The sequence below is a fragment of the Tamandua tetradactyla genome, chromosome 3 (genome assembly GCF_023851605.1).
Source record: "Tamandua tetradactyla isolate mTamTet1 chromosome 3, mTamTet1.pri, whole genome shotgun sequence".
NCBI lineage: Eukaryota > Metazoa > Chordata > Mammalia > Pilosa > Myrmecophagidae > Tamandua > Tamandua tetradactyla.
The window spans coordinates 31,213,959-31,225,483 of record NC_135329.1 but is presented as its reverse complement, the minus strand read 5'-3'; positions in this window follow the sequence as shown (position 1 = coordinate 31,225,483).

Here is an 11,525-nt window from a genome sequence, read left to right as displayed (position 1 = left end):
TGAAAATACCCCTGTATGTCCTTTCCACGCTTGTGAAGTCACAGCTAAGCATTTGAAAAAGTAGTGTGATCCTTCTGCCAAAGAAGATCACACAAAAATCTGTGATTTTTTGAAATGTATTGCCTTTTGATACATAATGATTTACTTTTTGTGTGTGTTTTATAGTTGATTGTATGAAGTTAAACAAATTTAACAATATTCTGCAACTAAGAACTGAAGAATTTTGGGGGGAGGCGGGGGTGCATGTTCCAGAAATAGAGAACTGAAGAATTTTTTATAGGAAGGAGTACTTATATGTTAAGTGAAAACACGATAGAACTACAGTGTGAACCCTACTATATAAAAATGCATTTACACCAACTTCCACACTCAAGAAAAGCTAGAAGAAAGAAAAACAATGTTTTCTTTGTTTTTTTGTTGAAGGTAGTGCAGTTTGGCTGCTTTTTGTTTCCTTTAAACTTCTGTTTTTTGAATGTTCTACATTGTTACAGTATTCTCAAGTGTTCCAGTGGCTCCGTGATACTTATATAATTTAAAAAATAAAAAATTTTAAATAAAAATCTTAATTTATTAAAGCTTCTTTTCATAAGACTGGGGTTTCTTATCTCATTTGCTAAATAGAATAGTAGCAAGAAAAGTTACATCAGGTTTTTTCCCCCTCTAGGATAGAATTAAATATTCTTCAGCCATGCCATTTTCACCACTGGGAATTCTTTTTCTTCAGATACTCTACCTCATTCCTTCTGAACTTCTCTACAGTGAGATAGTCTTTTCTAGTAGTCCATATCCCCCATCTGGCCTGTACTGATTTATTTATTTTATTGTGCTCTAGTTTTTCAGCTAATTCTAATACAGTATATTTGTTAGGATGAAGTTTAAGCATTCCCTTTGGCTTAACAGAGACTCAAAAGACAGTGTTTAAACAAATAGAAGTTTATTTCCCTTTCATGTAAAACCTAGAAATAGGTATTTGAGCTGCAGCACAATACTTTGGCTTTTCTTCCCTAATATCTCCTACAGTATTGACTCATATTCTTGTATTTTGTTCAATGGTTATGAATTGATTTTAACTGGGCTAAAATCTTGACTTAGATTAGCGAAAGTTTTCCATTTGTTCAAGAATGGTACTGTCTTGCCTCTTGGAATTAAGGATGCTTAATGTTCTTATCCAAAGCTAAGCCTAGGTTTTAGCTGGGATACAGATTAGGTTGCTTTTACAGAGACCCAAAGATTTCATATCTGAAACAAGATTGTATTTTCTCTCATATAACTGTCCAGGGGTAGGTGGTCCCAGATTGATAAGAGAACTCTGCCATTCTCAATACAGGGCCTTTAGTGCCTGCTCTAGCCCCTGCCATCACATTTGCATCTTAGCCCAGCAGAAAGGAAAAGGGGTGCATACCCCAATACTCTTGTACGAGTGTATCCCAGAAGTGGCACACATTACTTCACATTCCATTGGCCTGATTAGAGACAGCTACATCTAACTGTGGGAAAGTGGGAGATAAAGTTTTCTGGCCGGCATCCATGCATCCAGCTGATATTTGGTAGTTTGGGGAGGTTCTAGTACTAAAGGGAGAAGTGAGAGAACATCTTGGTGAACAACTCTGCCACAGTCTACTCCTCTGGCCACCCAAATATCTATGCATACCCTACTTCTGACACACAGAACACAGCCTATGCCAAAGGGGAGAAAACCCAAAGTTGCAAGCAATCACTGCATCCAGCTCAAAGTCCACAATCTGAAGATGGTGTGCAGACTTTTACAAATCTGATGTGACTCTTCGAGGTCCAAAGGCCTATCAACTAAAAGACAAGTTATCTGTTCTCCCTGTCTCTAGGGATAATAGAAGTCACTGATCCATAGCCTAACCCAATGTTGGAAAGGGGAAATGTCAAAGACTGCCAAGATGATGGAGTAAATTCTTGGTTAGACCTCAGTTCATCTTTCTAGAAGGAATGTCCTTGTTTTCTGCATCTGAAGGTCCTGGCTCTACCCACCGGTCAATTCTTACCCATGATCCTCCATGATTCCATTTGAAGTGTGTTTTGAAACATACATCCTTCTGACAGGCTCCACATCTTTTTGTACCCATTTCTTACTGGTGCAGTTTTGAGAGACTGTGGGTTACCTTAGAGTCAAATAGACACGTACATTGGCAAGGAAGGCTTGCAGCTTCCTTGTCAAATCAATTTTTATAAATACTGGGTAGATTTCTGGTCTGTTTGCTTCCAGACATTTCCTACAAAGATCTCATCTTTATGCCTAACTACTCTTCCTTTTTATTTACTAGACTCTATGCTTGGCTCTCTTGTATCTGCTAACTTAATGGCAGTGCCCTTGAAGCCAGAAAAACAGTAGGTTTGGTTGGAAAGGCAACCTCCTTAATTTGATCTTTAATGCTGACTTCCATTGGCTGGCTTCCACTGGCTGGCAAAGAACGCTTTGATGAAGGCTCTTGAGAAGGGCTTGGGGTCAGTTTTATCTTCTGCTATTGGGAGTATAGTAGCTTTTGGCTTTATCAAAACTAGAAGGCCCTAAATAACCACTCTCCATCAATTTGTGTGGCAGGCTACAGACAGAGAATTCCAATCTTGATTGAAGCAGAGCTTCATTTCCTTCCATCTCTGTTTACGAAATGGCTATATTTTACCTGACTTCATTTTTCTCAAAGCACTTTGCTATAAGTGCAGGAAGCAGCTAATACTCTCGTTGGACAGAGAAGTATCTTTGCCAATCATTTTTCCTGCAGCTACAGCTTAAGAGCACATGCCTTAGGGTGTTGAAAATAGATGGCAATCCATATTTTAAAACTTTAACTTATGTGTGAGACTAAAACAAAAAGTGTTTACTTGGTACAAAATTTATATTTTGACTAGTGCATCTCCTAATATCACTTATATGGACACTGTAAGTACATGGAACCTTGAGTAGGGCATGAGATTTTGTAGGTTTGTCCAGAGTGACTGGAACAGTGAATAAAAAAGTATTTGCAAAGTCCCCTTGGAGGAATGGTGAGAAAGAGGGAAAATTCAACTTTCCCATATGGAGAAAGCCTAATATTCTCGCAAGCAGTGAGGACAACAAAATCAATAGGCCGAACCCTCAATCTTGGGGTTTGTTCACATGAAACATATTCTCACAAAGGATAGGCTAAACCTACTTAAAATTAGGCCTAAGAGTCACCCCCAGAGCACTTCTTTCGTTGCTCAGATGTTGCCTATCTCTCAGCCAACACGGCAAGCAAACTCACTGTCCTCCCCCTCTCTACGTGAGACATGACTCCCAGGGGTGTAAACCTCCCTGGCAACATGGGACAGAAATCCTAGAATGAGTTGGGGCTCAGTATCAAGAGATTGAGAAAACCTCCTCGACTGAAAGGGGGAAGAGAGAAATAAGGCAAAATAAAGTGTCAGTGGCTGAGAGCTTCAAATGGAGTCAAGAGGTTATCCTGGAGGTTATTCTTACGCTTTATATAGATAACCCCTTTTTAGTTTAAGGTGTATTAGAGAGGCTAGAGGGAAGCTCCTGAAACTGTAGAGCTGTGTTCCAATAGCCATGTTTTTTTTTTTAAATGATTATATGAATGATACAGCTTTTGCAAGTGGTTGTGTGACTGTGAAACCTTGTTCTGATGCTCTGCTTATCTAAAGTATGAACAGATGAGTAGAAAATATGGATTAAAAATAAATAATAGGGGTAACAAATGTTAAAATAAATTGGGTAGCGGGAAATACTAGTGGTCTGAGAGGGAGAGGTAAAGGGTATGGTATGTATGAGTTTTTTCTTTTTCTTTTTCTGGAGTGTTGTAAACATTCTGAGAATTGGTCATGGTGATGAATATACAACTATGTGATGATATTGTGAGCCACTGATTGTACACCACTTATGGAAGTTCATATGTTAAGAATGTTCGTATTGAATGCTGATTGATTTTATGAATAAAAATTTGAAGAAAAAAAAAGAGCACATGCCTTTTTTTTCACTTTTTTTCACAGGTAGTGAATTAGGAATTTTATCAAAAGTTTTGTGATGGCACAAAGAGAGTTCCAGCTTTCCAGACTGTAATATCTGCATCTTTGTTGTCTGCTGCCTGCCATTTAAATCAATCCACAGAACTTAGGTAATATTATGGACTCTACAGAAAAACTACCGGAACTAATGCATTAGTTTACAACACTGAAAGATACAAGATTGATATGCAAAAATCAATTTTATTTTATACTAGCAACAAAATCATGGAAATTGAAAATTTTAAAATACCACTTACAATAGTATTAAAAATACTACATATTCCATGCACTCCCTCCCCCCCAAAAAATTCAGCAAATGGTGCTGCAATAACAGGATACTAACATGGAAAAAGAATGAAATGTGACCCCACCATACAGTAATACACTCACACCAAAAAAAGTACTACATATTTAGGGTTAAATCTGACTAAAGATGTGTTAGACCTGTGCATTGAAAACTGTGAAATATTACTAAGAGAAACTTTGAAAGGCCTAAATATATTCATGGATCAGAACACTCGATATTATTAAGTTGTTCATTCTTCCCAAATTGGCCCATATTATTCAACACAGTCCCAATAAAAAATGCCAGCAAGTTTTTTTGTTTTTGTTTTTGTTTTTAAGAAATTGGTAAGTTGATTCTAAAACCCAAGTGAAAATGCAAAGGACCTACAATAGCCCAAAACTGAGAAGTCAGGCTCTAGACCAAAATCTTATGGGTGATCATTTGGGCCTGCCCATAAGCAATTACAAAGGCTTTGCCTGGCAGGCCTCAAGAGGGAAAGCTGTCATTTCCCCATCAGACTTGGTGCAGTGAATTGAAGCTTCTGGAGAGAACTCCACATGGCAAGGAACTGAGGCCTTCTGCCAACAGCCAGGTACGTAAGCAATATTGGAAACAGATCCTCTTTTAGCCCCAGTCAAGCTTTTTGAAGATGTCCCTGTCTGCCACCTCAAAAGAGACTCTGAGCTGGAACTACCCAGCTAAGCTGTTCCCAAATTCCTGACCCACAGAAACTGTGAGGTAATATTTAATAAAAACAAAAAACTTTGCTTTTTAAGTCCATGATGAGATATGAGACAATAATCCTGAAAACCAAGCTTAATTGGATAAAAGGATTTTCTTGGAACTCCCAAAACTGATTATTACATAATAAGAGTTAAAGTATAGAGGACAAGCCTTAGAATAAACTCTATATGTGCTAGACATGACTTAAGAGATGAAAGAGGTGCCAAGTGTCCTTATCTCATCCTCCCACCCTAGGATAAACTGGAAATGAAATGTGAGAAACATCCACATGGACTGGAGGAGAATCTGAAGATTTGGTGCTTCATTTCCTGGGACACAGCCTAGAACAGTGACCTGTTGGTGGGTGAAGAAATTAGTTTGGTGGGTTGGATCAACCTGTGTTTTAAATGACTTAGAGTTAGACTAAGGTAGAAAATATCAGAGTGCATCCATCCACAAGGAATAAGAGCAAATATAATTTTGGAAAACTTCTTTCTCCTGTTACTTACATATGTACATAATATATGTACACCACGTCTACACATAAAATATATTTCTTAATGTAGCTCCTGGTCAAAAAAGCTTGAAAGCCATGGTCTAGAGAGACCACAACCCTCCCAGAATAGGCTTACACTTGACAAGACATGCAATGTGGTATGTCAGCAGAGGAGCAGTAGCTGAGGGCAGGGCCATGGTTTGTGGACCTGAAGGCCCCTCTACTATCATGGTGCCATGTGAAGAAAGCAGAACAGATGCCTACGACACCCAGTGAGATTAAGGGTTTGGAAGTACTGAGAAAATCAATGACCCCATGTTCTAGTTTGCTAGCTTCCAGAATGCAACATACCAGGAACAGAATGGCTTTTAAAAAGGGGAATTTAATAAGTTGCTAGTTTACAGTTCTAAGGCTGAGAAAATGTCCCAATTAAAACAGGTCTATAGAAATGTCAATCAAAGGCATCCAGGGAAAGATACCTTGGTTCAAGAAGGCTGATGAAGTTCAGGGTTTCTCTCTCAAGTGAGAAGGCACATGGTGAACATAGTCAGGGCTTCTCTCTCAACTGGAAGGACACATCGCGAACACAGTGTCATCTGCTAGCTTTCTCTCCTGGCTTCCGGTTTCATGAAGCTTCCCAGGAGGCATTTTCCTTCTTCATCTCCAAAGGCCGCTGGCTAGTGGACTCTTTGCTTCGTGGTGCTGCAGCATTCTCTGCTCTCTCTGAATCTCTCCCATTCTCCAAAATGTTCCCTCCTTTATAGGACTCCAGTAATTCAATCAAGACCCACCCAAATGGGTGGAGACATGTCGTCACCTAATCCAGTTTAACAACCACTCTTGATTGAGTCACATCTCCAGGGAGATTATCTAATTGCAGTTTCAAACATACAGTACTTAATAAGGATTAGAAGAAATGGCTGCCTTTACAAAATGGGATTAGGATTAAAACATGGCTTTTCTAGGATATATGCTGTTCTAGTTTGCTAGCTGCCGGAATGCAACACACCAGAAACGGATTGGCTTTTAATAAAAGGGGATTTATTTTGTTAGTTCTTCAGAGGAGAGGCAGCTAACTTTCCACTGAGGTTCCTTCTTACGTGGAAGGCACAGGATGGTCTCTGCTGGTCTTCTCTCCAGGCCCCTGGATTCCAACAACTTTCCCCGGGGTGACTTCTTTCTGCATCTCCAAAGGCCTAGGCTGAGCTGCAAGTGCTGAGATGAGGAATGCCAAGCTGCTTAGCTGTGCAACATTGCGCTCTCTCATTTACGCACCAGCCAAGTCAAACGTCACTCATTGCAGCAGACACACCTCCTAGCCGACTGCAGATGTAATTAGCAACACATGAGGTTCACATACCATTGGCTTATGTCCGCAGCAACAAGACTAGGTATGCTTACCTGGCCAAATTGACAACTGAATCTAACTAATACACATGCATCATTTCACACCAGCACACCCCATTAAAGTCTGGCGCTGGGATACAGAGACCCCAGTACTGAGATTTCAGGACTGGATGCAATAGCAAAATTCCCAGCCATCAGTCTCAGGAGCCAGCATGATGCACAAAGAATCAAGTGGGAGCAGCTATATCTCAGCAGATCGGGAGGTCCAATGGCCAGGAGGTCAAGCCACACCAGTGCAGAAACAGGGGGGACAGAAGTAATGCCAAGAGACATCTCAGGGGGAGATCAAAATACCAAGAGGATATGTAAGTGCCTCCCAGTTCCAGATGCCATCTTGAAAAGGAGGAAGGAGAAGGAAAACCCCGGAAAGAATTCCAAAAGCCTGAGCAGTTAACCAAAGAGGCTATTTTAAACTAAAAGACAAGTTTGGCAAGACCAAGTATTTTCCTCCATTATTAGGAATGAGAACCAAAATGGCAAAATGGTGGGGGGGGGGGGGGGGGATAAGTTTTCTGTAATGTTAAATATATTCAGTTTGAAAGATTACCCTTTATTATAAAATAATATACTTATGACTAAAATAGCCTTCCTTCTTATGTCGTGGTGATGATAGAAGGTAGTTGTGCCTTTAAGGTCCTTATTTGGCAAATAGAAAGCTGACAACTCTATGTTGGTTCCCAAAATATATTTTTAATTCTATTGAAATCCAAAAATGTCAAAATCATTGAGATAATGTATATGATAGCACCTGGCACAGAATAGGTATTCCATAATTATAGCATTCCCTCCCTCACCCACCCATCCCCATCCATTTCAGAGATCAGCCCTTAACAAGCGGGTCCTTGCTTTCTTTCTCAAAGGTTCCACCTCATTTGACCCTCTTAGTTTTCCTAACCTTGCACTGTCCCAAACTGCACTGCCTGGGTAGACCAGACAGTGTAAAGGACATACTGAATGGATGAGAGAAAAGGCCAAGTGTCCTCACCCCACCCTCACATCCTCTGGTAAACCTAGGATGGAATGTTAGAGACAGTCACATGGTCTGAGGGCAGTGGGTGCAGAATCTGAGCATTTGTGGGCTAGTGCTCAGCAAAGGGGAGGGCAGAAAAAGAAAGGTGGAGAGGTACTTCTTTCCTGTTTGTGTCTGGCATCCCTCCAGAGGAAGAATTTATACATTTGTCCCACTCATCTGGAAATGTGTGCAATTCCCAGGTCATGACCATTAAGAGAATGAGAAATGCTTTCCTTCTGACCCTTCTCCTTTCCCACTGGCTGAAATGTGGACATGAGAGCCAGAACTGGAACCACTATTCTAGACCCGGAGATGGGAGCCACATTTCCGGGACAGCAGAGTAAAAGGATAGGGAAAGTGGAGTCCATAGCATCACCAAATGTCTTTTCACCCCTGGGCTGCTTATGCATGGACTACTCATACATGAGTGAGATCTGAACTTCTGCTTTGTTAAGCCTTTGTGATTTTGAATAGCTGAACTTGTGTTTTTTAGCCCAGTGGTTCTCAAACTTCATTACGCATCAGCATCACCTAGAGAGCATATTAAAACACAGATTTCTGGGCCCCACCCCAGAGTTTCTAATTCCATAGGTCCAGGTGTAGGCTTTGGTTTATAGCCTTTCTAATGAGTTCCCAAGTGATTTTCCTGGTCTGGGCACCAAATTTTGAGAACCACTGTTCTAGCTAACCCTCATAACCCACTCTCCTAGCCTTCCATAAAAATGCCTCCAGAACCCCTAATAGCTAACAATTATTCTGAATTGCCCTCACCCATTCCAGGTTGCACACTGAATCCAGCACTAAAACTTAGTTCAGCTATAATTGCCGCATAAAAAAGATTTGAAGCATCCCCAAAATCACATAAAGAGCCAGAAAATACAGTATATCCAATAGCATCTGACAGAATCTGGTGGAACCTCTAAATCTAAATTGTAGAAGCTAGACATAAAATGTCTTTATAATAACCTATCATTTTCAGGAATTATGGCTGGAAATTTAATAAATATTTTTAAAAATCCATGCATATTTGTTATACATTAAATTAAGCTCTGATTTTCAGTAGTTCATCTTTCTGCACTAAGCACATTATTAAATCAGATCAAAAGCTGCAGAGAGGGTGAGGCGAATGAAACAACAGCCAAATGGCTGAAAATGGAAAATAAAACCCCCATGGAGAAATCTTAAAATTTTGAGTGACAGCAGTACTCAGCAGACAATGCAGGTGGTGACAAGCTGAATACTTGAAAACCAGAAAGCATAAAAGATGCTATAAAAGGTTTTGTAGGGAAACTTTTAAATGTGTAACATACTTCCTCAGCCACATTGGCCTTTGGAACCCAATAGGAGACAGCTCTGAGCTCTTTCTCTGGCAGGGTCCTGAGTGACTTGTGAGCTTGCCTCGGCTGTCACTGATGTTCCCCAGCTACTACCATATATGCCACTCTCCCACTGCCACCTTTGGGACATCTGACACTGCTGACCCCAGTGCTGCTACTACTTTGCAAACAGGGTTCACATCTTTTGCATTAGATTCACCTATGGTTATTCTGATGCCCTTTATCTCTGACTTACCCTGTTTGAAGAACTCAAGATTAGAACCCTCAAGCTGGGTCAGAAAACAATTCGGGAACACAATTCAGTACTGTGTAGACTTTCACATATGCAAAGTGGTAAATACTTAATAAATGTTCATTTTTCACTCACTTACCTAACAATTAACCAATACACTTTCAGCAGTTCCCTACCTCATGGTGAGGTCCCCCAAAAAATGATATCATATCACCATGAACCTTTCCTTCATAGCTTTTATCAGAAATATGATTTGGGATAATAATAGTAGCACAATTTCATAGTCTTTTGTTGTTTTTTTTTCTTGGTAAGGATTAAATAAGGTAATATGAGAAAAGTGCCTGGAATAGTGTCTGACACACAGGAGCCCTCAATAAATATCAGCTATAATTATTAATTTCATGCATTTGTATCATCTTTGGACTCTGGCTGCTCTACTAGACAGTATGCTGTATGAGGGCAGGGATGATTGTCTATTTTCTGCTTATTTTGTATCCCAAGTGCCTACTAAGTGTTAGGCACATTGTATGCCCTGGGTCAATGCTGGTTGAATGGAGGCATGCATCCATTCTGACATCTCCTGAGCCAACGAGGACCTGCATATGTCCTTCATCCTCCTCACCACTCTCCCCAGATGTCCATGGGCACTTGATGCAAATAAGTCTCATTGTTTCTTATTTTGTTATCTGAGCATTTTGGGGTTAGAATACAAATTCAACTCCTTCACACACATACACATACACACAAGCACATGCAAACTCACACACACATCACAGAAACCCCCTAAAGCCACAGGTAGATTATTTTTTAAGCATATTGTCCAACTGTTACTCAAAATATATGATGGTTAAACAAGATAATCCAAGTGAAAATACTTACTAGACTGCCTAATGCCTAATAGCTGTTACTGTTTTTGTTGTAAGACATGACAAGCCCAGACCACTTGACTGCCATTGCAGAGACTTCACAAACATGTACTGATTAAATGAACAAATGGCAAGGTGAGTACAAAAGAGGAGGTCTGGTTGTAGTTCTAATTTCAGAATAACTAGTTCTATGACCTTTGACAAGTTACATCCTGACTCGGTTTTACTCATCTGTGAAGTTGAGGGGGTAGGGAGAGTAGAATCACAAGTCCTCTAAATCCCTGAATCACCAAGTTTTTAAGCTGAAAGGGCATTTGGCAGGCCTGTCAGTTACTGGATGCTTCATTAACTTCCCCATAGTCTCAGACGTGGTACTGCCAAGTTATCCAGGTTAGAACCACACTCTCTGGTCCTTAGACCAGAAAACAATACCTCCAACCACATAGTAGAGTCTTAGTAAGTGAGTGTTAAAGGGATGAAATGGTGAATGGTATGGCATGATCTAATTTAAAGCTGCTTTACAGTGATTGTTTTAAAGCTTAGTTATCAGATAATTTATTTATCTGACTATTAATTATCAAAGCTAATTCAATCAACTATGCACATGAAGATAATTCAATCATCTAATCATATATTTTAGGGGACGTTTTGCCCCAAGAATACAGGTACAGAACATCTTTTTTTCTTCAGTATATTATTTTAACAAGAGAATTATTTTAAAGTTTTATTATTTTAAATGTGTGTGAGTGTGTGTGTGAAAGAGAGAGAACAGAAGAAATATCCAGGATGTTAACAGTAGTTATCTCTAGATGGCAGACATATAGGTAATTTTCACTTTCTTCTTCTTTTATAATGAGCGTATGTTTTTTTAATTCAGAAAAAATAATACTATATGAATTCATATATTGATAGTCTGAATTTAGGGAATATAAGCACAGTTAACTAACTTTCCTTGCTTTCTAATTATAAAAGTAATATAGTTCCCTGAAGAAAATTTGAAATATACAAGATGTATAAAGGGGAAAATACACAGTACCTAATACTCTAATACGTCACATCTCCCTTCCCTTATAGATGTCTGGAGGGTTCCCAAGCTTTCTGCTCATTTCCAGTTATTAAAAACTCAATCCAGTTCCCGTTCATATTTAAAGA